Below are 5,913 nucleotides of genomic sequence, written 5' to 3' on the forward strand. Positions count from 1 at the left end.
ACTTTACCGTACACGTTACACACGTAAGTTCCAAACTTATTCACCGTATGTATCTTAACTTCATGCACTCCTTATTTGATCTGAACGACAGTCTCCTCTTAAATTTCCTCTTTCAATTTGCAGCATTTCGACTTATAGTAACAGGTATTCTGCTTACCTTATCGGTGATGAGCTCAGGGTTTAGGAGACGTCGTACCAGCTCAACGTTGTGCGCTTATTCCAAACGGTTCGCCGACCGGGAGACAGTGTCCCTGACACTGTCCGGTGTCTTGGCTAAAGACCACGAGTTGTCAATTACCCTTCTCTTGACATCACGTCAGGGTCACCAAGAAATTGTTAGGTTACGGATTCTAGTTATTGATCTGACTCCAAATTGTGATCAACACTTAATACATAAATTGCTATGTCCTAATCCACACACTGGCGCACCTAACAATTTTGCGAGTTCGTTCTGTCAAAGAGAAGACCAGTAGATCAATCAGACCAAATTTACCAATTATTTATTCCTGACAAAGCGCACTAATACAGGCCTGGGTCCCGGGTCCCTCACACTAAAACTCGTGCGTTTTTGTGACCACCAAAAGACGACACATTCTTCCGGGTTGCCCAGTTTTAAAGAAACACAATATGAATATTAAAGCATGCAAAATATTGTGAGATGATTGGTGGATGGCCATCTCCTCCCCGTCCAGGTGTCGCTGAGGTCAGGCGGTTGGGTTTTCCCCTCGATGCCCAGTCCCATAGATGTGCTGTTGTTCTCCTTTCTCACCGACCTTGAGATTATCTCGTCCGGTACTCCCTGTCTGGGCCTATACACAACACTTCCAAGAAAACAAGTTCATGCAGTTTGCCTGCACATTCCTCGGCCCCCACCAATCCACACGAGCACTTCAATACTAGATATTAATATGATTATAAGTTTAACACAACCTTAAAAAATATGTTTGCAAACTCCCAAAAACACATTTTCCTTTATTAGCTAGCCTGTCTCCACATATTATGCAGAGTGGGCTTGGCGCGTCAGAGTCACCTGTGGCGATAAATCCATATTTTAAGTAGGACTACAGAAATGTCACTTCAATTCTGACATCGGTCGAATAAAATCTTTCCCCAATCAGCCATGTGTCACTGAAGTTTTCCTTCCCTGAGCCAGCCACCTATCCACCGTTTGATCTTGGAGACCAGCAGAACATCGAAGAGAATTCACTACACTACATTCTGGCTTACATAGTTCACGCCAGGATACGCAACATATTCACTGACTGATCCGTTGATGCACTGGAAGGCAGTTCACTCATTGGCGAACGGGAAAGCCAGGATTCGTTCCCTCACTGATCCGTTCTCGCGGTGAACTGAAAATGCGAATCACTCAGTGAGTGATTCGTTCACTCACAGATTCGTTCGTTGGTGAACAGGAAATTCACGACTCGTTCGTGAACTGGAAGTTACGTCATTTTCTTCTTCGTTTTATTTTACGGCGAGGTGGCACCAGCTTCAATGGGCATTACCGACACCTACTGGTTCATGTTATATGAACGGAAAAAAGAACGAATCACTTTAGGAGGTGATTCGTTTACTCTCGTTCACTGAAAAGATTCGTTCTTTCTGGACGAATCGTTCACTCACGAGCCAACACTAATCTGTGTGGCTTCACTCGCACGTGCGTGTGGTGGGATGTAAACAGCCGCCATGACGATCGAGGAGAACTCCCGTGGTGAATAGAACGGCCGGCAGTTTATGAAAATTGTTTCTAGGAGAGGGCTGCAAGACACTTTCAACACCGTGACATCATAGAAACATAGACCACCTCCCTTTGATTTTCCGGTGAGCTCCGCGCTGCAGTCTGCACGCATTAGCCGAAACTCAGCTAGCTCCACGGCGTGGTGGGGGGTGCGTCCGTCAAGACACGTTTCAACAAAGCACAGCGCGGCGGATCTGCTGAAGTACGTGTTCTTTGAAGTGAGGAGCAGCAGTTCGTCCATCTTGTTCGCCAGGGAGCGGACATTTGCCAGATGAATTGATGGTAGGGCAGAATGGAACACTCTCTGCCTCAGCTTTACGAGGGCTCCGGCACGTTTGCCGCGTCGTCTTCGACGTGCTAGCTTGTATAGCACCGCCGCTCTAGCTAAAATCTCCGTCAAACAGTCTGGATCAGAGAGAACAGGACAGAAAATACCAGGAGAAGACTGTCCGATGTTTAACAGCGCTTCCCTTTTAAAAGTGATCCGGGATGGACAGCAGAGGACACAGAAAACACACAAAATAATGTAGCAGAGAGCGACTCACCGTGGCGGCCATCCGCGGCACCATCATTCCAGATTCAAGATTCAAAGCGTATGTCATATGTACAAAAGGAAAGCACTTTTTCTTTGTACAATGAAATTCTTTCACTGTCCGTTAAAGTGCCAGACAAGGTAAGGAGATTAAAAGAAGGTGTTAGGAAAATTGTATATATATGTTATCATGCGTTCTCTGAGTACTTATTCATAATGTTACTGCTCAGTATGCTTGCTGCTTTGCCTTGCTTATTCTTATCTTGTGTAACAGAACAGAAGGATTACGGCTGAGTCAGGGGCGAGATGACGGTTGTGTCAAACAAGATACTGCTGACATCTCAGCAGAAAAATGACATCCACCAGAACAGATCACATCAAACGATGCGTCATGAACCTTCTGATCTTCCTTAAAGAACATCATTTTCTCTTTTTAGCTCTCGGAATATTGCTTAATTTTTGTTTCTTTTCTACGAGACGAAGCCCACAATCTCACCCCTCACCCTCAGGGGCTAATCGTCTCACACTGTGGGTAGGGCGTTCCAAATAAAAAGAGCGAGAGTGTAAACAGATTTTTAGTGTAGTCAGATTGTAGAAAACAATCTGTATCGCACTCCTCGCGAGAACAATCAATATTCTGCATCACTTGTTTTTTGTCTGCTGATCCTTTTCTCTTATTCAGATATTCAGTTAGCACTTTGAACCTGACAGAAATTTGGGGGCTCGTCCCGGATTCTCAACAGACCTATCTCGGGGTTCCAGCTGACTTTTCGACGCAGGACAAGTCCTTGGCCAAGGCACATAAAGAAACCCTTTTCACGGGGCTGACTCGATCAGTCGGCTGGACCCCGGATTGGTTGACGAGAACATCCGAGAAAAAGAACCAGCAGGCTGTGAGTACGAATATTGATTCTGTTAAAAGGAATGAAAGTGGAGTGACAAGAGGTCACTTAAAACCTTGACAATTCTAGACCCTATCAAGTGCAATTAGAAACAGTTAAATTCCACTGGGATGATGGAGTCCCCTAACTTATAAGTCAGTTAAATTCAATGGGAGGGCGGACTCCTCTGTTTTCTAAAGAAGTACAGGTAATTTGGAGCAGTTAAATTCCGCTGAGGTGTCGGGGGGCCTCCTACCTTAACCTTCCTAATGTGTTAGCTTTCTGCTGCCATCTGTGGTGTTATCGGGTCATTTTTGACCCGTGTATTGAATCAGCCAAAAAAACAAATACCCTAAAAACAATCTTTTTTCATCCAATGTTTTTCTTAACTCTTGTTTAGCTGGTTTGGCTCCCTTATCCATGAAAAGATAGGTTTTATATCTACTTCAAGAAAAGGGCAAAAATACGTTTTTTTTACACAATAGGAAGGTTAAAGAGTTTGTTAAAATCCACGGGAGGGCGGACTCCCCTGCTTGCCTGTGAGACGATAAAAGTGTGTGTGTGTGGGGGGGGGGGGGGGGGGGGTGCGTGCGTGCGTGCGTGCGTGCGTGTGAGCTCTCCTTTATATAAAACACACAGGATTGTAAACAGTGGTTTTGTGTGGAAGCAGAGGAAAGGAGACTTACCACTCATTGAATATTTTACTACTGTCCTGTGAATTAAATTGGCTTTAGGACACTGTAGGTGCCATTCGAATTGCCAACTCCGAAATTTAGAAAAATAAACCATGGGAAAACCAAATAGCAAACAAAAGTCGCTACCCCGACATTAATTAAAATGCAAAGATTGGAAAATAATGGAAGGGGTCGACACCGAAAATATAAAATATCTTGACAAATGCATATTTTGGGCAGAGGTGGGGGGGGTTGCATTATGCGAGGCTCTCCGCACTTCAGTTGCTCCACCCACCCTTGTTATCAGCTGGGAAGATTGTCATGTCTATGTTGTGGGCCCGTGTGTTTGTTTCTGTGTATGTTTGTCTTTGTGTATCAGTTCATTATAAAGGTTGGAATTGCGTTAAATTGGTGCACGAAAACGGTGTGCTAGACAATGGTTTATCAGATTTGCATTGTTAAATGTAAAAATTAGAAATTATAGAATAATATGAGGGTTGTGGGCAGAAACTCGTCCGACGAGGAGCGTGCCCAACCCTCATAAAAATGTGAGAGTAAGAGAAAACATACATTGTATAACTGGATAAAATTAAATTATGATTGCAGATTTTAAATTTAGGAGGAATTATTGATTGGTTATGACATAAGACTATACAAGGACACATGTAAGGATAAGTCAAAGATTTGAATCACTTAGAGTTAAAAACAACAATGGTGTTATTATTATTCTCTAATCCCCTGCATTGCAAATGTCTTCTTGATGCAGATAGGTTAACAGGCTAGGACTGTAGTGAGGAGATAATTTATCAATTGTTGGGGGTTAGTAATTGTCCAAATTCTAGTCACATGTTTTGAGGGACCACAGCAACAACATTATATTTAATTTGCAGGCCATTATTTAGTATGATATGACAGTGTCTAGCTAAGTAGACTGTTCTATCAAAAAATGTGAGAGTGAAGGAGGAGGTTTGATTTGTAATCTGACATTTGGGTCCCATTTTGAAGAGTCTCTGCAGGATCATAGATTGTTTTTGTTTGTTTTTAAAGATATATTTAACAGTTTATCTTGGTGCAGTAAGGATATAGCAATTTTGCAAGACTTAAAATTAAAAATTAAAAAGCAAAATTACATTCTCATTTTCCCAGATGAGAGGAAAATTGAAAGATAAGGAAGATGAAGAAAAGATAAAAAAGAACTTGCTGTTGCACAGACAGGAAGATGATGACACAGTGTCAGCGCGAGCTCGCTTAAGAATCGCAGCCGAGAATGTGATGAATGAAGATGAGAAAAATGATCAAATTACAAAGACAGATGCGGCACGGCAAAGCGAACCATCCTTTCCGTCTTTGTACCCCAAATTAAACAACTCATTGCTTCTGTTGGATTCTGTCCACAATTTAGGGAGCGCGTTATCTGCGCCTCACGGCAAAAGCCTTCGCCAATCACCTGTTATTCAATTTACTCACTGCGTGCTCGTTTGATTTCTTCAGATTTAGGAAAATGCAAAGACACTGAAGCAGAAATTAGACTTAGACAGATTGGTTGAGTTCAATCACAATTCTTGTTCAAAAAGCTCTGTTTTCAGGAAAGTGCAATACAGCGCTGGGCCCTTCAAGACCGGAAAGTCTCCATTCAGAAAAGGCAAAGTCCAAGGTTGTTAGATCCGTTTTATATTCAGTAGCACATTGTGGGCCGGGATTGATGGGCGATGAGTCTTCGGGGTGGGGCAAGTTCGAAGCAGAGTCTGCTTGCATGGGAGTGGTGCTGATTATGGGCGATTCGGTGTGGAGGTGGGGGGCTGTTGGTGTGTGTGTGTGGAGGGGGGCTGTTGTCTTCCATCCCGTCTTTCGGCCTTGGCGATCATCTTTGGCCGAGTCTTTGGGTGGCTCCTTCTGGCACCTGCTGGTTTTATCTCCACGTGACCTTCCTGTGAACATTCTTCTCCAATCTTAGACATACACTGTCGTACTGCTGGATTCTTTTAATTTTGTCATTTTGTACGAAATTATGTTAGCTTTTGGCTGTGACATCATTAATCTATTGCTGTTCTTTTGATACATCATGTCTTTGCTTATTCTTAGTTT

At 43.2% G+C, this 5,913-nt stretch overlaps 1 long non-coding RNA gene across 1 annotated transcript; it reads left to right on the forward strand.

Annotated features, from left to right (window-relative positions):
- Positions 1-1,484: 1,484 nt before the first annotated feature.
- Positions 1,485-2,906, forward strand: LOC148383253 (uncharacterized). Its single transcript, XR_015853440.1, has 2 exons — positions 1,485-2,414; positions 2,548-2,906. It is a non-coding gene; the product is annotated as an uncharacterized LOC148383253 (long non-coding RNA).
- The last annotated feature ends 3,007 nt before the right edge of the window (positions 2,907-5,913 follow it).

Source organism: Syngnathus floridae, chromosome 17 (assembly GCF_059516105.1).
Source record: "Syngnathus floridae isolate MCC-2025c chromosome 17, RoL_Sflo_1.0, whole genome shotgun sequence".
Taxonomy (NCBI): Eukaryota; Metazoa; Chordata; class Actinopteri; order Syngnathiformes; family Syngnathidae; genus Syngnathus; species Syngnathus floridae.